Source organism: Hyperolius riggenbachi, chromosome 3 (assembly GCF_040937935.1).
Source record: "Hyperolius riggenbachi isolate aHypRig1 chromosome 3, aHypRig1.pri, whole genome shotgun sequence".
In the NCBI taxonomy this organism is placed as follows: Eukaryota; Metazoa; Chordata; class Amphibia; order Anura; family Hyperoliidae; genus Hyperolius; species Hyperolius riggenbachi.
The window spans coordinates 176261915-176288251 of NC_090648.1; the positions used below are offsets into that span (position 1 = coordinate 176261915).

The 26337-nt window shown below is 41.3% G+C and overlaps 1 long non-coding RNA gene across 3 annotated transcripts in view; it reads right to left on the reverse strand.

Moving 5' to 3' along the window:
* Positions 1 to 26337, reverse strand: part of LOC137563186 (uncharacterized) — a 263248-nt gene that overhangs the window by 138500 nt on the left and 98411 nt on the right. For 2 of the 3 annotated variants that reach the window (XR_011030285.1, XR_011030286.1), the window contains one exon: positions 19291 to 19878. The exons of the other annotated variant lie outside the window; for it this stretch is intronic. This is a non-coding gene — a long non-coding RNA (uncharacterized lncRNA). Of the gene's footprint in view, positions 1 to 19290; positions 19879 to 26337 lie in introns of those variants that run through there. 3 annotated transcript variants of the gene reach the window in all.

The window sequence follows — 26337 nt, forward strand, 5'->3', positions numbered from 1 at the left end:
TAGGATTTCACAGGTCATTTTGCGGAATTTGATTTCCAGACTACTCCTCACGGTTTAGGGCCCCTAAAATGCCAGGGCAGTATAGGAACCCCACAAATGACCCCATTTTAGAAAGAAGACACCCCAAGGTATGCCGTTAGGAGTATGGTGAGTTCATAGAGGATTTTATTTTTTGTCACAAGTTAGCGGAAAATGACACTTTGTGAAAAAAACAATAAAAATCAATTTTCCGCTAACTTTTGACAAAAAATAAAATCTTCTATGAACTCACCATACTCCTAATGGCATACCTTGGGGTGTCTTCTTTCTAAAATGGGGTCATTTGTGGGGTTCCTATACTGCCCTGGCATTTTAGGGGCCCTAAACCGTGAGGAGTAGTCTGGAAATCAAATTCCGCAAAATGACCTGTGAAATCCTAAAGGTACTCATTGGACTTTGGGCCCTTTAGCGCAGTTAGGGTGCAAAAAAGTGCCACACATGTGGTATCGCCGTACTCGGGAGAAGTAGTACAATGTGTTTTGGGGTGTATTTTTACACATACCCATGCTGGGTGGGAGAAATAACTCTGTAAATGGACAATTGTGTGTAAAAAAATCAAAAGATTGTCATTTACAGAGGTATTTCTCCCACCCAGCATGGGTATGTGTAAAAATACACCCCAAAACACATTGTACTACTTCTCCCGAGTACGGCAATACCACATGTGTGGCACTTTTTTGCACCCTAACTGCGCTAAAGGGCCCAAAGTCCAATGAGTACCTTTAGGATTTCACAGGTCATTTTGCGGAATTTGATTTCCAGACTACGCCTCACGGTTTAGGGCCCCTAAAATGCCAGGGCAGTATAGGAACCCCACAAATGACCCCATTTTAGAAAGAAGACACCCCAAGGTATTTTGTTAGGAGTATGGTAAGTTCATAGAAGATTTTATTTTTTGTCAAAAGTTAGAGGAAAATTGATTTTTATTGTTTTTTTCACAAAGTGTCATTTTCCACTAACTTGTGACAAAAAATAAAATCTTCTATGAACTCACCATACTCCTAACGGAATACCTTGGGGTGTCTTCTTTCTAAAATGGGGTCATTTGTGGGGTTCCTATACTGCCCTGGCATTTTAGGGGCCCTAAACCGTGAGGAGTAGTCTGGAAATCAAATTCCGCAAAATGACCTGTGAAATCCTAAAGGTACTCATTGGACTTTGGGCCCTTTAGCGCAGTTAGGGTGCAAAAAAGTGCCACACATGTGGTATTGCCGTACTCGGGAGAAGTAGTACAATGTGTTTTAGGGTGTATTTTTACACATACCCATGCTGGGTGGGAGAAATACCTCTGTAAATGACAATCTTTTGATTTTTTTACACACAATTGTCCATTTACAGAGTTATTTCTCCCACCCAGCATGGGTATGTGTAAAAATACACCCCAAAACACATTGTACTACTTCTCCCGAGTACGGCGATACCACATGTGTGGCACTTTTTTGCACCCTAACTGCGCTAAAGGGCCCAAAGTCCAATGAGTACCTTTAGGATTTCACAGGTCATTTTGCGGAATTTGATTTCCAGACTACTCCTCACGGTTTAGGGCCCCTAAAATGCCAGGGCAGTATAGGAACCCCACAAATGACCCCATTTTAGAAAGAATACACCCCAAGGTATTCTGTTAGGAGTATGGTGAGTTCATAGAAGATTTTATTTTTTGTCACAAGTTAGTGGAAAATGACACTTTGTGAAAAAAACAATAAAAATCAATTTTCCGCTAACTTTTGACAAAAAATAAAATCTTCTATGAACTCACCATACTCCTAACGGAATACCTTGGGGTGTCTTCTTTCTAAAATGGGGTCATTTGTGGGGTTCCCATACTGCCCTGGCATTTTAGGGGCCCTAAACCGTGAGGAGTAGTCTGGAAATCAAATTCCGCAAAATGACCTGTGAAATCCTAAAGGTACTCATTGGACTTTGGGCCCCTTAGCGTACTTGGGGTGTAAAAAAGTGCCACACATGTGGTACTGCCGTACTCGGGAGAAGTAGTATAATGTGTTTTGGGGTGTATTTTTACACATACCCATGCTGGGTAGGAGAAATAACTCTGTAAATGGACAATTGTGTGTAAAAAAAAAAAAAAAATTGTCATTTACAGAGATATTTCTCCCACCCAGCATGGGTATGTGTAAAAATACACCCCAAAACACATTATACTACTTCTCCTGAGTACGGCAATACCACATGTGTGGCACTTTTTTGCAGCCTAACTGCGCTAAGGGGCCCAAAGTCCAATGAGCACCTTTAGGCTTTACAGGGGTGCTTACAATTTAGCACCCCCCAAAATGTCAGGACAGTAAACACACCCCACAAATGACCCCATTTTGGAAAGTAGACCCTTCAAGGTATTCAGAGAGGGGCATGGTGAGTCCGTGGCAGATTTCATTTTTTTTTGTCGCAAGTTAGAAGAAATGGAAACTTTTTTTTTTTTTTTTTGGTCACAAAGTGTCATTTTCCGCTTACTTGTGACAAAAAATAATATCTTCTATGAACTCACTATGCCTCTCAGTCAATACTTTGGGATGTCTTATTTCCAAAATGGGGTCATTTGGGGGGTATTTATACTATCCTGGAATTCTAGCCCCTCATGAAACATGACAGGGGGTCAGAAAAGTCAGAGATGCTTGAAAATGGGAAAATTCACTTTTTGCACCATAGTTTGTAAACGCTATAACTTTTACCCAAACCAATAAATATACACTGAATGGGTTTTTTTTAATCAAAAACATGTTTGTCCACATTTTTCGCGCTGCATGTATACAGAAATTTTACTTTATTTGAAAACTGTCAGCACAGAAAGTTAAAAAAATCATTTTTTTGCCAAAATTCATGTCTTTTTTGCTGAATATAATAAAAAGTAAAAATCGCAGGAGCAATCAAATGGCACCAAAAGAAAGCTTTATTAGTGACAAGAAAAGGAGCCAAAATTCATTTAGGTGGTAGGTTGTATGAGCGAGCAATAAACCGTGAAAGCTGCAGTGGTCTGAATGGAAAAAAAGTGGCCGGTCCTTAAGGGGTAGAAAGCCCTAGGTCCTTAAGTGGTTAAAGATGGTCATATTACTAATGACCTTGTTAATAGAAATTACAAGCTGCAGTTTTTGCTACTCCAGTCATTTTGTGTCAAACTTGGCAATGGTATTGCATCCACAGAATTATTAGCTGTAAAAGGGACAAAATAAGAGTTGACTGAGCAATGTAAAAAGGCATTTCAGGAAGCAAGGAGACTGGTCACATGTGTTGATGTGCTTGTGTATTTCAATCCTTTGTGGCCAATTAAATTGACCTGTGATGCATCCTCAAATGGACTGGGAGTGGTTATAGCCCATGCTCTTCCATAAGAGTGACAGGCCAAATGAATATAGATTAAGGTCGCTCTCAAGTGTTGAAAAGGACTGCCCAGATATACAAGACTACATTAAGCCTTGTGCTGGGAGTGAAAATATTTAGTCAATTACTTTAGGGAAAAATGTTTACACCTGTAAGTAATCTTTAGTTGTTGGTGGGAGTCCTGCAAGCTTAAAAAAAAAGGAGTGACTGTAACAGCTGCTGCATGAAAGCAACACTAGGCTTTATTCCAGTCTGGTTATGACTATAACATTGAGTTAAAGCTAGAGTGAAAACATGCAGATGCAGGTGGCCTGCCTAATCTCCCATTGCCGGCTGCTCATGCTTCTATTGAAAATGATGATTATATTAATGTACATCCAACTGACTGTCTACCGCTGATATGTAAAAGGATTGAATAGGAAACAAAAAGAAACCACACACTAGCATGCGTACTTATAAAAGCAACACAATGAAAAATGTGTGCAAGATATTGGCAATTATGGAATATTGGTAATTTGACCGATTTTCTACTATCTTCTGCTACGTATAGTATAATATTGGTAATATTACAGATGTTCTTCTATAGTCCTATGTTATCCTATACTTACAATAACCTCCCCTACACCTATGCTTAACGCTAACCTCCCCTACACCTATGCTCAACGCTAACCTCCCCCCTACCTACACCTAAAAGTAATCTCCCTCCAACCTACACCTAACAGTAATCTCCCTCCTACCTACTTCTAACAATAACCTCCCTCCTACCCACACCTAACAGTAATCTCCCTCCTACCTACACCTAACAGTAATCTCCCTCCTACCTACACTTAACACTAACCTCGCTCCTACCCACACCTAACAGTAATCTCCCTCCTACCTACACCTAACACTAACCTCCCCCCTATCTACACCTAACACTAACCTCCCTCCTACCCACACATAACAGTAATCTCCCTCCAACCTACACCTAACAGTAATCTCCCTCCAACCTACACCTAACAGTAATCTCTCTCCTACCCACACCTAACACTATCCTCCCTCCTACCCACACCTAACAGTAATCTCCCCCCTACCTACACCTAACACTAACCTCCCTCCTACCCACACCTAACAGTAATCTCCCTCCAACCTACACCTAACAGTAATCTCCCTCCTACCTACACCTAACACTAACCTCCCTCCTACCCACACCTAACAGTAATCTCCCTCCTACCTACACCTAACACTAACCTCGCTCCTACACACACCTAACAGTAATCTCCCTCCAACCTACACCTAACAGTAATCTCCCTCCTACCTACACCTAACACTAGCCTCCCTCCTACCTACACCTAACACTAGCCTCCCTCCTACCCACACCTAACAGTAATCTCCCTCCAACCTACACCTAACAGTAATCTCCCTCCTACCTACACCTAACACTAACCTCCCTCCTACCCACACCTAACAGTAATCTCCCTCCAACCTACACCTAACACTAACCTCGCTCCTACACACACCTAACAGTAATCTCCCTCCAACCTACACCTAACAGTAATCTCCCTCCTACCTACACCTAACACTAACCTCCCTCCTACCCACACCTAACAGTAACCTCCCTCCAACCTACATCTAACGGTAATCTCCCTCCTACCTACACCTAACACTAGCCTCCCTCCTACATACACCTAACAGTAATCTCCCTCCTACCTACACCTAACACTAACCTCCCTCCTACCCACACCTAACCTCCCTCCTACCCACACCTAACAGTAATCTCCCTCCTACCTACACCTAATCTCCCTCCAACCTACACCTAACAGTAATCTCCCTCCTACCTACACCTAACACTAACCTCCCTCCTACCCACACCTAACAGTAATATCCCTCCTACCTACACCTAACACTAACCTTCCTCCTACCTACACCTAACAGTAATCTCCCTCCTACCTACACCTAACAGTAATCTCCCTCCTACCTATACCTAACACTAACCTCCCTCCTACCCACACCTAACAGTAATCTCCCTCCTACCCACACCTAACAGTAATCTCCCTCCAACCTACACCTAACACTAACCTCGCTCCTACACACACCTAACAGTAATCTCCCTCCAACCTACACCTAACAGTAATCTCCCTCCTACCTACACCTAACACTAACCTCCCTCCTACCCACACCTAACAGTAACCTCCCTCCAACCTACATCTAACGGTAATCTCCCTCCTACCTACACCTAACACTAGCCTCCCTCCTACATACACCTAACAGTAATCTCCCTCCTACCTACACCTAACACTAACCTCCCTCCTACCCACACCTAACAATAATCTCCCTCCTACCTACACCTAACCTCCCTCCTACCCACACCTAACAGTAATCTCCCTCCTACCTACACCTAATCTCCCTCCAACCTACACCTAACAGTAATCTCCCTCCTACCTACACCTAACACTTACCTCCCTCCTACCCACACCTAACAGTAATATCCCTCCTACCTACACCTAACACTAACCTTCCTCCTACCTACACCTAACAGTAATCTCCCTCCTACCTACACCTAACAGTAATCTCCCTCCTACCTACACCTAACACTAACCTCCCTCCTACCCACACCTAACAGTAATCTCCCTCCTACCCACACCTAACAGTAATCTCCCTCCAACCTACGCCTAACAGTAATCTCCCTCCTACCTACACCTAACACTAACCTCCCTCCTACCCACACCTAACAGTAATCTCCCTCCTACCTACACCTAACACTAACCTCCCTCCTACCCACACCTAACAGTAATCTCCCTCCAACCTACACCTAACAGTAATCTCCCTCCTACCTACACCTAACACTAACCTCCCTCCTACCTACACCTAACAGTAATCTACCTCCTACCTACACCTAACACTAACCTCCCTCCTACCCACACCTAACAGTAATCTCCCTCCAACCTACACCTAACAGTAATCTCCCTCCTACCTACACCTAACACTAGCCTCCCTCCTACATACACCTAACAGTAATCTCCCTCCAACCTACACCTAAAATGAACCTCCCTCCTACCCACACCTAACAGTAATCTCCCTCCTACCTACACCTAACACTAACCTCCCTCCTACCCACACCTAACAGTAACCTCCCTCCAACCTACATCTAACGGTAATCTCCCTCCTACCTACACCTAACACTAGCCTCCCTCCTACATACACCTAACAGTAATCTCCCTCCAACCTACACCTAACACTAACCTCCCTCCTACCCACACCTAACAATAATCTCCCTCCTACCTACACTTAACCTCCCTCCTACCCACACCTAACAGTAATCTCCCTCCTACCTACACCTAATCTCCCTCCAACCTACACCTAACAGTAATCTTCCTCCTACCTACACCTAACACTAACCTCTCTCCTACCCACACCTAACAGTAATATCCCTCCTACCTACACCTAACAGTAATCTCCCTCCAACCTACACCTAAAATGAACCTCCCTCCTACCCACACCTAACAGTAATCTCCCTCCTGCCTACACCTAACAGTAATCTCCCTCCTACCTACACCTAACACTAACCTCCCCCCTATCTACACCTAACACTAACTTCCCTCCTACCTACACCTAACACTAGCCTTCCTCCTACATACACCTAACAGTAATCTCTCTCCAACCTACACCTAAAATGAACCTCCTCCCTACCTACACCTATCACTAACCTCCCCCTACCTACACCTAACACTAACCTCCCACTACCTACACCTAACACTAACCTCTCTCCTACCTACTCCTAACACTAACCTCCCTCTTACCTACACCTAACAGTAATCTCCCTCCAACCTACAACTAACGGTAATCTCCCTCCTACCTACACCTAACACTAGCCTCCCTCCTACATACACCTAACAGTAATCTCTCTCCAACCTACACCTAAAATGAACCTCCACCCTACCTACACCTATCACTAACCTCCCCCTACCTACACCTAACACTAACATCCCTCCTACCAACACCTAACACTAACTTCTCTCCTACCTACACCTAGCACTAACCTCCCTCCTACCTAAACCTAACAGTAATCTCCCTCCAACCTACACCTAGCACTAACCTTCCCCTACCTACACCTCAGGGTCGGACTGGGACACTGGGGCCCACCAGAGAAATTTTAGCCTGGGGCCCACGTGCCCCATAATTTGCCATTTACATACCCTACTCTAGTGGTCCTCATAACAGCATCACCTAGTTGTATAGTGGTCTCCCTCCCTCCCCTATAAAGTCCATTTTACTCTGTTTAGTGCTGCAGAAGATGTCAATGCTCTATAGATACATAATAATAATAATATGGCATAACATTAGACTATGACTATGGTAGGATTAGATTGTGACCTCATCTGAGAACAATCAGTGACATGACTATGTACTCTGTAAAATACTGCAGAAGGTGTCAATACTATATAAATACATAATAATAATAATAATATGTAAGGACATTAGACTATAACTATGGTAGGATTAGATTGTTGTGACCTCCTCTGAGGACAGTCAGTGACATGACTATGTACTCTGTACAGTGCTGCATTAGATGTCAGTGCTATATAAATACATAATAATAATATGGTAGGGCATTAGACTAGGACTATGGTCGGGATTGGAGTGTGAGCTCCTCTGAAGACAGTCAGTGACATAACTATGTACTCTGTAAAGTGCTGCAGAAGATGACAGTGCTATATACTGTAAGTATATAATAATAATATGGTAGGATATTAGACTATGACTATGGTAGGATTAGATTGTGAGCTCCTCTAAGGACAGTCAGTGACATGACTATGTACTCTGTAAAGTGCTGCAGAAGGTGTCAGTGCTATATAATTAGATAATAATATGGTAGAACATTAGACAGGCTATGGTAGGGATTAGATAGTGAGCTCCTCTGTTATATAAATACATAATGCATAATAATAATAATAATATGGTAGGACATTATATTATGACTATGGTATGAACATTAGATTATAACTATGGTAGGATTAGATTGTGAGCTCCTCTGAGGACAGTCAGTGACGAAGGACGGAAGTCCGATACGCGTCAGACAGTTTCTGAGCCCAGCCTCGCTCAGTGGACAGCAGTACACTTGGGGTAAGCGGATCCATCAGACGGTGCTGTATATTGTGCATGATTTGTCGGCCATTTGTACATATGTATTTCACTTGCAGCTTTTCATGTGTTTATTTGATGTGACTGCCCCCCTTGATGTATGCAAATTATTTGTATTTATCTTATAAGTATTGGATATATTGTCTGCTATGCGCAGAGTGTTGGGCTCTGAGTTTTTAATTGTTTTTATGTGCATTCCTTAAATAAAGTTCATTATTCATCTTGCATGGAGTTGCACCTATTTTTTGTTACTTGGTTCAGTATGGACTTCTGTTTGGCATTCTAGTGTTGGTTTGGTCCATGAACATGGATTTGTTGTATTATATCATTATTGTGCTCAAATTGTTTTCAAAAGCTTACTCTTTGTCTTTGAAGCTAGTTAATAAATGGTATCATCCTGATCCAAAATTTCATGTTCCAAAACTGTCACCCAAAACAATTTTCTGATTGTCTGCAGTTGTTCTGGGTGGCATTAGTAAAAATTGGTGAACCTATAAGAAGTAATCTGGCACAGGTTTTATACTGATACAGTTATATTTCTGAACAACAGAGGGAGAAATTAGTAAATAGAGCTGGAAAAAGTGTTCCTAGGCAAAAGAAAATCAAACAACAAAAGATATCTATATCAAAACTGCATTTTTCTCAAACAGATTTTTCTTTAAGCGAACAGAAAATTGTTTTTTTACAGGAAAATATATGAGAAAAGGAAGCGATGAAGGAGATGATAAGAAGTTGAATTAACTTGTTTAAAGTAACCATTAACTTGCACATTTGCATTAATACTAGTTTAATAGGTTACTCTATAATAGGGGTCAGGAACGTTTTTGGCTGAGAGAGCCATAAACACCACATATTTACAAATAAATAACTGCAAAGTGGTGTGTGCATAATTATTCGGCCCCCTTTGATCTGAGTGCAGTCAGTTGCCCATAGACATTGCCTGATGAATGCTAATGACTAAATAGAGTGCACCTGTGTGTAATCTAATGTCAGTACAAATACAGCTGCTCTGTGACGGCCTCAGAGGTTGTCTAAGAGAATCTTGGGAGCAACAACACCATAAAGTCCAAAGAACACACCAGCAGGTCAGGGATAAAATTATTGAGAAATTTAAAGCAGGCTTAGGCTACAAAAAATTTCCAAAGCCTTGAACATCCCACGGAGCACTGTTCAAGCGATCATTCAGAAATGAAAGGAGTATTGCACAACTGTAAACCTACCAAGACAAGGCCGCCCACCTAAACTCACAGGCCGAACAAGATGAGCACTAATCAGAAATGCAGTCAAGCGGCCCATGGTGACTCTGGACGAGCTGCAGAGATCTACAGCTCAGGTGGGGGGATTTGTCCATAGGACAACTATTAGTTGTGCACTGCACAAAGTTGGCTCTTATGGAAGAGTGACAAGAAGAAAGCCATTGTTAACAGAAAAGCATAAGAAGTCCCGTTTGCCGTTTGCCACAAGCCATGTGGGGGACACAGCAAACATGTGGAAGAAAGGTGCTCTGGTCGGATGAGACCAAAATGGAACGTTTTGGCCAAAATACAAAACGCTATGTGTGGCAGAAAACTAACACTGCACATCACTCAGAACACACCATCCCCACTGTCAAATATGGTGGTGGCAGCATCATGCTCTGGGGGTGCTTCTCTTCAGCAGGGACAGGGAAGCTGGTCAAAGTTGATAGGAAGGTGGATGGAGACAAATACAGGGCAATCTTGGAAGAAAACCTCTTGAAGTCTGCAAAAGACTTGAGAATGGGGCGGAGGCTCACCTTCCAGCAGGACAACGACCCTAAACATAAAGCCAGGGCAACAATGGAATGGTTTAAAACAAAACATATCCATGTGTTAGAATGGCCCAGTCAAAGTCCAGATCTATATCCAATCGAGAATCTGTGGCAAGATCTGAAAACTGCTGTTCACAAACGCTGTCCATCTAATCTGACTGAGCTTGAGCTGTTTTGCAAAGAAGAATGGGCAAGGATTTCTCTAGATGTGCAAAGCTGGTAGAGACATACCCTAAAAGACTGGAAGCTGTAATTGCAGTAAAAGGTGGTTCTACAAAGTATTGACTCAGGGGGCTGAATAATTACGCACACCCCACTTTGCAGTTATTGATTTGTAAAAAAATGTTTGAAATAATGTATGATTTTTGTTACACTTCTCACGTGTACACCACTTTGTATTGGTCTTTCACGTGGAATTCCAATAAAATTGATTCGTGTTTGTGGCAGTAATGTGACAAAATGTGGAAAACTTCAAGGGGGCCAAATACTTTTGCAAGCCACTGTATATGGATTTCTGCACAAATTGGTCATAAAATGTGATCTGACTTTCATCTAAGTCACAACAATAGACAATCACAATCTAATTAAACTAACAGCACACAAATAATTAAATGTATCCATGTTTTATTGAACACATCATGTAAACATTTACAGTGCAGGTGGAAAAAGTATGTGAACCCCTAGACTAATTACATCTCCAAGTGCTAATTGGAGTGAGGTGTCAGCCAGCTGGAGTCCAATCAATAAGATGCGATTTGAGGTGTTGGTTACAGCTGCCCTACAAAAACACACACCAGTTTTGGGTTTGCTTTTCACAAGAAGCATTGTTTGATGTGAATGATGCCTCACACAAAATAGCTCTCAGAAGACCTACAACTAAGAATTGTTGACTTGCATAAAGCTGGAAAGGTTATAAAAGTATTTCCAAAAGCCTTGAAGTTCATCAATCCACAGTAAGACAAATTGTAAATTGAGAAAGTTCAGCACTGCTGCTACTCTCCCTAAGAGTGGCCATCCTGTAAAGATGATTGCAAGAGCACAGCGCAGAATGCTCAATGAAGTGAAGAAGAATCCTAAAGTGTCAGCATAAATCTTACAAAAGTCTCTGGCATATGCTAACATCCATGTTAGTGAATCTACGATACGTAAAACACAAAACAAAAATAGAGTTCATGGGAGGATACCACAGAGGAAGCCACTGCTGTCCAAAAAAACATTTCTGAATGTTTAAAGTTTGCAAAAGAGCACCTGAATGTTTCACAGCAGTACTGGCAAAATATTCTGTGGACCGATTAAACCAAAGTTTGTTTGGAAGAAACACACAACATTATGCGTGGAGAAAAAGAAGCACAGCACACCAACATCAAAACCTCATCCCAAATGTGAAGTGTGGTGGTGGGGACATCATGGTTTGGCGCTGCTTTGCTGCTTCAGAGCCTGGACTGATTGCTATCATCAAAGGAAAAATGAATTCCAAAGTTTATCAAGACATTTTGCAGGAGAACTTAAGGCCAACTGACCACCAACTGAAGATCAGCAGAAGACGGGTGTTGCACCAGGACAACGACCCAAAGCATAGAAGTAAATCAACAACAGAATGGCTTAAACAGAAGAAAATGTGCCTTTTGGAGTGGCCCAGTCAGAGTCCTGACCTCAACCCGATTGAGATGCTGTGGCATTGCCTCAAGAAAGCGATTTACACCAGACATCCCAAGAATATTGCTGAACTGAAACAGTTCTGTAAAGAGGAATGGTCAAGAATTATTCCTAAGCGTTGTGCACGTCTGATCGGCAACTACTGGAAACGTTTGATTGAAGTTTTTGCTGCCAAAGGAGGTTTAACCAGTTATTAAATCCAAGGGTTCACACACCTTTTCCACCTGCACTGTGAATGTTTATATGGTGTGTTCAATAAAAACATGGAAATATTTTATGTTATGACTTAGATGAAGATCAGATCAAATTTTATGACCAATGTGTGCAGAAGTCCACATAATTCCAAAGGGTTCACATACTTTCTCTCGCTACCACAGCAGTATCTCTTTGAATTTTTTCATATATACAGTATGTATTTACACAAAGCATACAACTATTTATGTTCTTATTTTATCTGCCTAGGTTTAAATAATATTCTATACATAAACCAAATTAATAAAAAATAATGTTAATAATAATCATAAAAATAAACAGTTAAAAGTTACAATTTCCAAAGGTAGTTACAGTTTTTAAATATTAACCTGGAGCCCCATATTGGAATAATGCACCAGCCCATGAAGTGTAGGATGAGGAAAGCCAACAGTTTTACATGCATGCAGAGTCTCTTACACTGGACAATATGAAAGCTTGTGTAGAAGACTGTAAACAGATTGTAACTAGCATCTTAATAGACCTGGGAGACATTTAACTGTGTGCCTTGCATAAAAATAAAAGCAAAGAGCTTTTCCCTCAGATAGTTATTTATTGACAGATTTCCCCATGTTGCAGAACTAATCTTTTTTAGACAGCCAATCAGTGCCAGAATTCGGCCAGGCAAGGGAGTTAGTGGCAGCTATAGAGAGAGATGTGAAGGTGTGCTGATACTGTTTAGAACAACAAGCTCTATAATTAGGCCTTAAGGGATTGTTTGTGAGGATTTCCACCTTATGTTGAAATTTAATCACTGTAAAATAGGAAGTTCAAAGTGCATGCCATGCTGTGAAGGTGGTAGCACTGAATGCTGCTCCACATCGCCAGGAATGTAAAAGGGATCTTTAAAACCTTTAATTTGAGATAATGATCATATAAAACACAACAGGACTTTTTCACTAAGCCGTGTTGCACTTCAGTGAAGCTCTGAGACATATTCATGGATTCCATGTGATTTATCTATCCAGAGGTACTTTTTATCTTTTATTGAAGTAAGTGTATTTTTTTCCTTAAATAATAAAAATGTTCACTCAAATAAAATCCAACTCCATCTACAAATGTAACTGTACCATCTGGGAGTCTAGTCAGAAGAGCATCCAAATGTTACTTTTTGTGTCTCATACAAAGCTTCTGAAGCTGAAAATATTGTAGAAAAATGTGAACATGTGAAGTTAAAGCCGCTCTCTAGGCACAATTTTTACAGTTATTTTTATATTATATAGACAGCTGCTGCTGCTTCTCTGTCCCTCCCCTGTCCTTGACAGATAGAAGGACAGAAAGAAACATCACTCACTGTGTGTACTAGAGGGGGCCAAATGGCCATGTGGACTGGTCCCACCTGTTTGGTTAGGAATCAGCCATTTTAGCATGTCCATCGCTCTTGTGGCCAGTCGTGTTTGCTGCCCTATACCGTTTGGTCCACAGATCATCGAGCACCAGGTCGGTGCTCGATGATCTGTGGACCAAACGGTATAGGGCAGCAAACGGAATCTTGCTTGTTGCAAAGTGCACTTAACTATGACAATAACTATGCTAACATAGTTATTGTCATGACTAGATAACTGAATATATACAGTGAGTGAGCAAAATATTTGAGGTACCCTCTAATAACGGTTGCACCTTCAGCTCTGATCAGAGCCGATATTTTTCTTGGCAGGGACTCAACAAGATGACATAATGGCAGCTCTAAGTTAGGTCAAATTGGGTGGTGGTGTTCCCAAGCTTTGTAGTGACTTCCCACATGTACATAATAGGACTGAGGTCAAGGGACTGAGCTGGTCATGAAAACTGGTTAAAATCTGATTGATGTTCCTCAATCCAATTTAAGACTGATTGAGCGCGGTGGCAAGGGCCCACAACAGGCGTCTTTTCCTATTTTTCTGTGATACCAAAGACACTCTTGATGCTATCCTGCAGCTAAAGCCCATCCTTTGCAAAGTCTGTCTTGTTTTGCATTGGGATTTGCTTTGTGATGCACCTGCATTGAATTCAGCTGTAATTTATGGAGATGTTGCCCTTCTGTTGCTGCGGGCTATGCATGCTACTTGCCTCTCTCCTCTTGCATCCACCAGCCTTTTTCGACCAGAATAGTCCTTATTGCTTGAAATTTTTGTTCCTTAACTGCCATCCTCTAAACACCCAAGGTACTGTTTCCTGGAAAAATCCTAAAAGAGTTGTTGTTTCAGAGATGCTAGCTAACAGCTCTTCTTGCACTGACAATTATCCCTTGTTCAAAGTCACTTGAATCTTTCGTCTTACCCATTGTGATATTAACTTCCATGATAACTACATTGTCCGATGCTGAACGTTCCTCAAAGAGGAACTGTCGCGAAAATCTTAAAATGTAACACACATACAAATAAGAAGTATGTTTCTTCCTAAGTAAAATGAGCCATAAATGACTTTTCTCCTATGTTGCTGGCATTTACAGTAAGTAGTAGAAATCTGACATTACCTACAGGTTTTGGGCTAGTCCATCTCTCCACAGGGGATTCTCAGCATGACCTTTATTCTTTATAAAGGCACTCCCTAAAAAAGATTTATACAAAGATGCTGACCAGCCTCCCTGCTCATCATACACTTTTTTTGGCAGATGGATGGAGCAACTGCCAGAATCTTCAAAAATCCATATATTTAAAAGCTCATATAAAACTTACAGTTATGAGAATTCACACTAACCATATATTAGCTTGGGGTTAGTGTAAAAAATATAATTACAGTTTTCAGTTCTCAGAATTAGAATCCGCAAAATTCAGGATTCATTTGGAATTGTGCATGACATTTTTAAATTTCTTTGTATTCGAAATAATTCAGTCATTCCCACCAACCCTTGTGGCGGGCAGGGCTGGAATGTACTGTATCTAGGCTGTTAAAAGTGACACTGAAGCGAAAACAAACCTTATGATTTAATGAATTGCATGTGTATTATATGTGTATTATTTTCAGATAATTAATAGAACATTAGTATCAAAGAAATGAGTCTCATATTTTTATTTTCAGTTATATAGTCTTTTTGGTGTTTTTTTTAAATTTTAATAACATTGCATCACCACACACTGTATGAAACAGAGCAGAGTTAATAACCATTTGAACTGCCCTGCGTAAAATGTGAAGCTGTGTTTTACTGTTTCTTTGATGTATAAGTGCATTAGAAAATAGGACTGTTTCCGACCCAAGTTGGGTCAGAGAGCTCAGAGAAGATCTTTTGCATAGATAACAAGTAAAGTTTCCTAACTCTTCCTGTACTGGAAACAATTTCAGACTCTGTTTTTTACTACCTATGTTCTATTTCTTAGCTTTACTACACATGCAATTCATTATATCATAAGTTTATTTTCACTTCAGACTTCCTTTAACCTGCCTGGCGTTCTATTAAGATCGCCAGGCAGGCTGCGGGAGGGTTTTTTTTTAATAAAAAAAAAACTATTTCATGCAGCCAACTGAAAGTTGGCTGCATGAAAGCCCACTAGAGGGCGCTCCGGAGGCGATCTTCCGATCGCCTCCGGCGCCCAGAATAAACAAGGAAGGCCGCAATGAGCGGCCTTCCTTGTTTTGCTTATATCGTCGCCATAGCGACGAGCGGAGTGACGTCATCGACGTCAGCCGACGTCGTGACGTCAGCCGCCTCCGATCCAGCCCTTAGCGCTGGCCGGAACTTTTTGTTCCGGCTGCGCAGGGCTCAGGCGGCTAGGGGGGCCCTCTTTCGCCGCTGCTCGCGGCGAATCGCCGCAGAGCGGCGGCGATCAGGCAGCACACGCGGCTGGCAAAGTGCCGGCTGCGTGTGCTGCTTTTTATTTCACCCAAATCGGCCCAGCAGGGCCTGAGCGGCAGCCTCCGGCGGTACTGGACGAGCTGAGCTCGTCCAGACCGCCCAGCAGGTTAAATGTATGAATCTATACACAAATACCACAGTATACTGATTTCCATAACTACTCAAAGCATATTATGATCAAGGGCAAAATAATTTCACCATTCACCTTTTCATAAAAAGACACCCTACATTTATCTGAGCCGAGAGACAAAAATATGCCTCCGCTCAGAAATTACATTAAAATAGTGTGTTGTTATGACAGGCAGTCATTGTGACTGCTGGCGAAGTAGCTGCGGAATATTTGACATTCCGTAAGAATGAAGTGTCACATTAGTTTATGCAGTTGTCCCCTCCAAGTGTGGCGCCTAGCGCAATAAACATTTACTGTTAATGCAGCACAATGGGACAAATAGAAGAAAATGAGACAGGTGAGAGCCAAACAGATACAGTTCATTTGAAATGCATATCGAGCCAATAATGCCTGAAATATGCTTCTGGCTTGAAGTCTGAAAAGAAAGAAACAACTGGAATTGAAAAAAAAAATCAGGAAAAAGACTCCTAGTTCAATAACTTATCATTTTCAGGAAGCTATTTACCATCTCTCATTTTCTCAGTACAATGGAAGATATGCAGATACCTAAATTCCTGTCCTCTGAACAATGTACAACAGCAGAGGAATTACCTTTTACTATCATTTCATATGCAATTTCATAAGGCATAACTACAGTTATCAAATTCAATGCAAACTGCTACAGAGCTTAATGGAACACACACACAAGTTCAAAAAAAAAACACACCTCACAGGCCACCAATGACTTACCGGATATATTGATTTCTCTATTCAGTAAAATTACAAAGCATTTTAGAGGTAGATAGATTCTGAAAAATAATGCATCTAACTTCCTTTCTTATAAATGAGAACAAGAATATGGATAGACATGTGTCTGCACAGAACACAGGCATATTTTGTTCTGGCTGTGTGGATTACAACCAGTAATAGTCGGAAAAAGGTTTCACCAACATAATTTGTGTGACATACCCTGGGGGTACACTTGGGGACACATGTGGGCCAATGCCATAGGAAGCAACTTGCTGGAGCAGCGGGGGTGCGGAAGGGGGAGCAGAAGGGGGAACAGTGCACTTTTTCCTGAATGTTTTTTAGATTTAACCCCCATCCCCACCCACCCACACCTTGCTTAACAGTCAGAATACCAGAGCCGAATCAAGTAGGAGAAACGGGGGCAGGCATGTACTGGCAGCTGGCCTGATGCCCACTGCTTCCCCCGTTTTCCTCTGCCCCCCTCGTTTCATACCTAAATGCCCCCCCCCCAAGGAACAGCCTCTTCTGGGTTGCCAGAGTCTGGCATTAGTGTGCAGTAGCTGGCTCGGCTGGGCGCGTCCTATAGCATGCGCCCGTGACCAGGAGCACTTTGAACATACGCATGACATAGTCGTGATGTCATGCACATGTGCAGTGCACTCCCGACCGTGGGAGCGCAATGTAAGAACCACATAGCTGGACCAGTGCCTATCCAGTAATGCCCGATTCCGGTGACCAGGAAGAGCGTGCCGGAAAGGGGGGGGGGGCGGGTATTTAGCTATGAAAGGAGGGGGGGCAGAGGAGAACAGGGGGAGTGGTGGAAATCAGGACAGCTGCCAGTACATGCCTGCTCCCCCTGTTTCTACTACTTGATTCGGCTCTGGTATCCTTTAAATCTGGCTTCTTAGTTGCTGAAACGCATCTGAGTCTCCTGATTGCGTTGCAAGGATTTGCTTTTAAACCAGATGGGGTTGAGGAGAAGGGAAGCACAGACAGGCCCAAATCACAGTTAGGGATGAGCTTCCACTTTCCGCACAATTCCCTTTTCTGTGTTCTGACTGGAAATTGGCTTTCCGTGGTGGACAACGGTATGCAGAAATTGGTATTCTGTGGAAATACCGCGTTACTGAGACTCATAAATTGTAGGCCAATCACAAGACTTGGAAACATTGGACCAATAAGAGAATCAGTATTGTGCCGTGGTAATCAGATTAACATGGAAATTTTAGGTCAATCAGAGAATGCAGAAGTTTACAGTGATTGCTGGATTCTGCACAGTACCATTAATTAACTTTATTGACAAACATTCTTTCTGCACAAAATGGTAATCAGTAATTCTGTTTTCCACAGATTTCCACGGAAAACGATTAGCCATCAGATAATAACTTTTTAATTGATATTAATAACTCTAACGCTCTTGATAGTAGTCTTCATTTAAAGTTATTATTTTTAACTGGATGAATTGCTATTTTTATTTTCAAATCCATTGATATTTACATATAAACACATCGCAGTATAATACATTTTAGTTATATTTAAAATGTAATGCAGTGCACAGTCCGATCCTGCACAAAGTGTATTATAGTTAGTTAACGTTAAGAGTACTGTACTTTAAAGGTACAAATTAGCTAACATTAATATTGTTATGATTTTTTTTTTAAACTCCAATCCTGCACAGTCACAGTGTATTAATGTTAGTTAACGTTCACAATACTGAACATAACTTGCACAAAGTTGATAACGTTAGTTTACGTTTACAGTACTGCACATTACTTGAAAAAAGTTGATAACATTAATAACGTTAATATTGTTTTTTTAAATCCTCGATCTGCAACATCTTTAGAATTTTTGGCAGTGCTACATTAAATCCATTCATCGTTTTGCAGTTAAATAACATCTGCAGTTTGGGTTATGTAGGGCACTATTGATAAATAACGTTACTGTGCGCAATAATGTCTGCTGTTTGGCATATGAACGGCACTATTGTTAAATAACGTTACTGTATGCAGTTTTTCCTCTTTTTTCCCCTCTTTGCCATTATTATGCAGTACTAACTACTTTTTAATGCGGCGCCATTTTTATGCATCAGCGCTGTGTGCCATTATTCTCTGATCCGTTATTCACAGTGCAGAGGCAGGCTGGCAGCATTTAAATATATAATGAGAGAGAACTCAGTGGCCATTGGCCAATTTATATAGCTGTGATATATCATTGATAAGTATTTTACACTGATTGTTCCTGCACTTTTGCTTTCATTCCCTATTCAAGGGGACCAAAAACACTCCACCCCCATATTCAAATCATTTACATGCCTCAAAAACCCAGTGTCCTCAATATGGGAAGACAGTAAAGACTCTAAACCTGTTATTAAAAGCCTGCCACTGGACTTTGGGCAGAATGTAAATAATGGGCATCTTAGGGTAAACATTCAAATATGTATATTCTTTATATTCTTCTTTATTAATTATTGCACCACATTCCATAGCCTCCTTAAAAGTATTTTTAAATCTTTCTCTATGTTATTTACAGTATCTTATTCCTGGTAACCTTCTCAAATGTTGGCACATCTCCCAGGGCCTATTAATGTCATTAATACAGTCCCTTTCTGTAAGATTTCTGTAATACCATCATACTACCACCAAGGCCGAATTTATACGTTTTGTGTCCTAGGCCAAGTATCTTGTGGCTTCTCCTTGTGCAGCAATACCCCTCCCATTCCAGGTGCAGACCCCTCTTCCATGTGTATCATCCATGTACTATAGCCCCTCTCTGTCATGAACTTGGGCATCAGTTTCCATTTTCATATGTTCTTCCCCATTTTCTGCCTCCTCTTTCATATGTAACAACCCCTCTTTCATGTTCAGGTGCCCCAATGGGTTGCAGCTGCCCAAGGCCTGGGCCAATGTGACCTCTCCAGCAATACGGCCATTACTACTACACTTGTCTGGAGGGCAAAAGCTCTGAGATTCTCCGCTCCAGAGGTAGAAGACTGAACTGAGATTGTGCATCTGCTTTGGAATCAAAAGATTGTAGGCTTGGTTCCAGCTCCTGGCAGAATGTCATCTGTGGGGTCAGTAAGAACAAGGGGTGATGATGGTTACAGTTGCCTATATTACACATGGAAACACCTCATCAACAAAAAAGTTAACAATGTCATAAAATGCTTTATTTTATTTATTTTATTTGTTGTATTTATAAAGCGCCAACATATTACGCTTTATGAAAGCATTTTTTAATACAAGATATATAAAGAAATGTATGCTCTCCCTATTACACAAATGATAATAGGATAGCAATACAATAGCATTTTTTTTTGTCCTTTAATGCTGAAACAAACTTTCGGAGCATTAAAAGACAGATGCCTGCTATGGAGGACTGCTGAACTCTGTAACATTTGGGGGTTTGAAATAAAAAGCTGTTACACAGTATTGACGGGAAGGCACTAGAAAGCATCAACACTGCTAGGGACGTTGGAAATTTGGCACGTTGTATGTCGCATGTTACTCTTGCCCACTTTTGTCCACCCGCCACAACTACCTTTCCCCACAAGGCTGATTTTGTTTTCTCCCTCCCCCCCCCCCCCACCCAAGAAAGATGGCTCCAGAGTTCCTTTTGTATCCATATTAACCAGTTTACTGCCACAATAAAGTATATGTACACCTTGACAGACTTAATTTCTGCGCCTGGGGTGTAGATATACCATCCCCGCCATGACCCCGTTCACTCATGCACATGACCGCGCATACTCGCCGCCGCCTGTTAGCCCGGAGATCAATAAATGGGAATGCAGTTCCCATTCATTGATCTAAGTCTCCATTGCAATGATCACTGGCTTCAATGAGAAGCCGCGTCATTGTGAAAAAAAGAAAGTTACACGTCCACGCTTTACTTCCTATAAGCGTACTAATAGTATGCTTGCAGGACGCTTAGTTAAGAAATTACTAAGGACATCTTTTGGCCAAATAGTAATATTACACCTACATACATTTATTTTAATTAATAAATTATTTATTAAAATAATTAGCTGCTATGAGACCCTGGAGCAGCGGGGGGCCCACTGGGTACTTCATTTATTCACATTAACTGTCTTGTGTTTCTCCACCCTCTGACTTTGTCTCAGTGCCCATGAATTATGTGCAGTGTTGATTGCATGAGAATGTAAATTGTCCAATTAAGTCCTATTCATAGGGCAGTTAGCATTGCTTAAGAGTGCCTCTATTTAAAGGGGCCCCATGAAAGTTTTTCTATGGGCCCCATGATCTCTAGCTACGCCACTGCTTACACATAATTTAGAAATTAACTTCTTACCTCCCACACTCTCCCATAGTTAACCAAATTAAAGTTTTGCATTAAAAAAATACATTAATAGTTACCTTAAGGACAAAACTGTTTTAATATGTACAGTATGTCAAGAGGGCATATTACAGTTATTTTTTTAAATTATGGGCTTGCAAATAGTGATGGACTCAAAACTGAAAAAATGCACCTTTATTTGCAAATAAAATATTGGCGTCATACATTGTGATAGGGACATCATTTAAATGGTGTAATAACCGTGACAAACGGGCACGTGAAATATGTGGGTTTTAACCACTTCCGGGTTTCGGGTGGTTTTGCTGATCTGTGCTGCAGGGGCTCTTCAGCCCGCAGCACAGATCAGATAGCAGCCAGGGCGATCAGACTTCCCCCCTTTTTTCTCCACTAGGGGGATGTCCTGCTGGGGGGTCTGATCACCACCGGCTGTTTGCGCTTGTGGGGGGGCTCTTCAAAGCCCCCCTCCGCAGCGCTTTCTGGCCTCCTTCCCCTTCCCTCCCTGTCCCTTCCCCTGTGAGCGGTGCAGGACGGAAATCCGTCCTGCGCCGCCTCAGATAGGCTTCAGCCTATCAGATGCCGGAGATCCCCGGCCAATCAGAGGCCGGGGATCGCCGATCTCCTCTACAGCGCTGCTGCGCAGCAGCGCCGTATGTATGTAAACAGCGGGGAAGACCTTCCCCGCGTGTTTACATTTACCCTGCGAGCCACGATCGGAGGCTCGCAGGGTGTTCACGGAGACACCCTCCGTGAACTGACATGGAACCCATGGAAACCACTTCAGGATTCAGGGGCGTACTTATGCGTACGCAGAATCCTGAAGTGGTTAATCATGGTAGCATGTATTTTTTAAAACTATTATGGCTAAAAAAATTAAGAAATAATGCATTTTTACCATTTTTTTGTATTATTATTCATGTTAAAATGCATTTAGAATAAAATAATTCTTAGCATTATGTACCACCCAAAAAAAGCCTAATTGGTGGCGAAAATAACAAGATATAGATCATTTTGTTGTGATGAGTAGTGATAAAGTTATTGACAAATGAATGGAAGGAGTGCTTAAAGGTGAAAATTGCTCTGGTGCCCAAGGGGAAAAACCCCTCAGTTGTGAAGTGGTTTATGTGGTTTAGAGGGTGAAGAGCACAGTTGACTGAATTTCAGAAACAAGTTGAATATTTGAACATTATATTCCTGTAATTTCAGCAGTCCTGTGGAACTCTGGCAGTTAATTCAACATTAAAGGGAAGCTGAAGCGAGTACAATTATTTAAAATAAACATATAATGTACCTGCAAATGAATATTACATACTAACCTCACTGTCAGTTCCTCTAAGAAGCTCACCATTTTCTGTGACATAGGCAGCCTTTTCTCAGATCTGGCTCATTTAACCATTTCAGCCGCCCAGACGTGTCCAGACGGCTGCTCTGCTGTGGTGCCGCGCTTCGGCACGCTCCCGCGCGCGATCGGGGGCGTGCCCCCGTGTACCCATGCTGTCCCCCGGTAGCCCTGGGATTAGTGAACGGGAACATGGTTCCCGTTCACCGTTCCATGTCCCCAGCACAAAAAACGATGCTCTTTTACCAGAGGCCGCAGTTTTTCAACAAAAAGTTTCCCCGTCCTCCTTGTGCTTCCGGTTAGCGAGAAGCACAAGATTAAAAAAAAACTCAAGGTGGCCATCTTGTGCTTGTGGCCAAATAGTAAAACTACATCTACAAACATTTTTGAAGGGAATTTACACAGATTTTAACATTTAAAATGAACTGTTTATTTCCCACACCAAAATGTTACCCAAATAAAATTTTTAATGGAAAAAAAATTACAATTGGAAAAAAAATTACAATTAAAAAAAACAAAAAAACAAAAACATAAATAGTTACCTAAGGGTCTGAATGTTTTAAATATGCATGTGAAGGGGGTATACTACGAAATTGTTTTTAAATTATAAGCTTGTAAATAGTTAAAATAAAATATTGGCGCCATACATTGTGATAAGGACAAAATTTAAATGGTGTCATAACCGAGACAAATGGGCAAATGAAATACATAGGTTTTAATTATGGTAGCATGGCTTATTTTAAAGCTATAATGGACAAAAACTGAGAAATAATGAATTTTTTCCATTTTTTTCTTATTAATCCTGTTAAAATGCATATATAAAAAAATAATTCTTAGCAAAATGTACCACCCAAAGAAAACCTAATTAGTGGCGGAAAAAACAAGATATAGATCAATAACTTGTGATAAGTAGTGATGACGTTATTAGCGAATGAATGGGAGGTGAAAATTGCTCTGATGCATAAGGTGAAAAATCCCCGTGGGCTGAAATGGTTAATAATGTTTTCTTTTATTCACTAAGAGCCCTTTTACTCTTAATCAGTTGGTGTGCGTTAGTGTGCATTAGTACATGTTGGTGCGCGTTAGTATGTGGTTTTTCCATAGCAGTGCATTGTGAAAAAGATTTCAGTTAAAACTTGTTAATTGTGAAAGGTGCCATAAGAAAACATGGGCATTACTTTGAAAATCAGTTTTCTTTCAGTTATAACTGAGAGCAACTGATTAAGTGTAAAAGGGCCCTAAGGTTTTACCTTTTGAGTTTTTTGTTTGTTTGTTTACATTACTTGTAGCTTTAGTATACAGTGTATTCCATGTATTGCAGCAGAAACGCAAACATTTTTATGCAAGTTATTTCCTTGTGGAGGCCTAGTTATCCACAGTGTAAAGCAAGTTTGTGTGTCAGTCTAGAGCAGTGAGATGAATAATTAATCATTCATTTTCAGTCATATTTTTATGGCTGGGTTTAATGTAAATCGTCCCTTGGTAGATGCTAATCACTGTATATTTTAACTCTGAGATACTGTAATTTACTGTTTAATGTTTGCAAATTATATTAACATAGAGCAACAAGCCCCTTATCTCTGAGATTATTTTGATATAGAAAGTGTAAATGATATCCCAAATATGTAATACATTTTCATTATGCATGTATATGTTTTCTCTTTCCACTTTATAATCATGATCTGTACATTTAAACTACACCATCCACAAGGCAAAATGTTTTGAAATAAGACAGAATGGCTAATACATATACTGTATGTCCCTTTTTCATCTGTGCAGATTCTATCCTGAAGTCAATAATAAATCTGATTTTATGACCACTTCCTGTTTCCACTAGCAGAACAGACACATTTTAAAGGATACCCGAAGTGACATGTGACATGATGAGATAGACATGTGTATGTACAGTGCCTAGCACACAAATAACTATGCTGTGTTCCTTTTTTTCTTTCTCTGTCTGAAATAGTTAAATATCAGGTATGTAAGTGGCTGACTCAGTCCTGACTCAGACAGGAAGTGACTACAGTGTGACCCTCACTGTTAAGAAATTCCAACTATGAGACATTTTCCTAGCAGAAAATGGCTTCTGAAAGTAAGAAAGAGATAAAAAGGGTAATTTCTTATCAGTGAGGGTCACACTGTAGTCACTTCCTGTCTGAGTCAGGACTGAGTCAGCCACTTACATACCTGATATTTAACTCTTTCAGACAGAGAAAGTAAAAAAGGAACACAGCATACTTATTTGTGTACTAGGCACTGTACATACAAATGTCTATCTCATAATGTCACATGTCACCTCGGGTATCCTTTAGCACACCTTGTATAAAAAAAACTGTGATTATGTTCCCCGACACTTGAAAAAGCTCCAATAAATCACATTTTAACCTTTTAGCAGACAAACAAAGTTAGGCCTAGTTCACATCATTTAGCGGGGATGGCCGTGCGATCGGAACGCAACACGTACGATCACACGCCATCTGCGCTACTATGCACTGCTGATCCCATTCATTACAGTGAATTGGTCAGCGCTGCAATTCCCAATAAATGCATGCAGCCGTGCGATAGCGCATCACACTGCTGTGCAGCGCATATGATGGGAACTGTAAAAGGGCTGTCTATGCCCTTCTGCGGTTCTTGCGTGTCGCGCACTATACGTGGTGCCGAAATGCGCATGGCACCATGTACAGTCCTAACGAGCCCTAAAACTTTTTTTAGCTTCAGAGCAGAATTTTTCCTGCCGCTGGGGAAGTGTGCCTTTCCCGACCTGGCAGGCTATACAGGGTATGCAGAGACACTGGACTGGCTTCCTCTCTTCATCCACCCGCCGCACTGCACTCCCGGCATCCCTTTCTGACTTCCGATCACATGTTATTGCATGTGATCATTGCTCAGAAGAAGTGTCAGTGGTGCAGCGGGGGTGATGGAAGTGACTCTAATTTATGCATATTTCTTGCAACTGCATTTCACATTTATTATTAGCTTAAGAAATGCATTAGAAATGATAATGTGAAAAAATATATGGAATTTAACATTCATTACTTTTTTTTTGCACAATTCATTAATTTACTCATATAAGCACCAGAGAGATGTTTCACTATGAGGAGAATAGGAATTTGTTCTTAGAGATAAGGGGGAAACTAACTCAAACTAAAGGTGTAAAGAATGTTTCCCACGGGAATGAGACCTTGATTCCTCAGGCAACAATTCAGGGTTGAGAGCTGTGCAGACACATTTAGGAGACTGTATACATGATAGGCCTCATTCACACTAGAGCGCTTCTGTCCGCTTTTCAGCAATGCGTATCAATTAGTGTTGGGCGAACAGTGTTCGCCACTGTTCGGGTTCTGCAGAACATCACCCTGTTCGGGTGATGTTCGAGTTCGGCCGAACACCTGATGGTGTTCGGCCTAACTGTTCGGCCATATGGCCGAACTAAGAGCGCATGGCCGAACGTTACCCGAACGTTCGGCTAGCGCTGTGATTGGCCGAACGGGTCACGTGTAGTGTTGGGCGAACATCTAGATGTTCGGGTTCGGGCCGAACATGGCCGCGATGTTCGGGTGTTCGAGCCGAACTCCGAACATAATGGAAGTCAATGGGGACCCGAACTTTCGTGCTTTGTAAAGCCTCCTTATATGCTACATACCCCAAATTTACAGGGTATATGCACCTTGGGAGTGGGTACAAGAGGAAAAAAAAATTAGCAAAAAGAGCTTATAGTTTTTGAGAAAATCGATTTTAAAGTTTCAAAGGGAAAACTGTCTTTTAAATGCGGGAAATGTCTGTTTTCTTTGCACAGGTAACATGCTTTTTGTCGGCATGCAGTCATAAATGTAATACATATAAGAGGTTCCAGGAAAAGGGACCGGTAA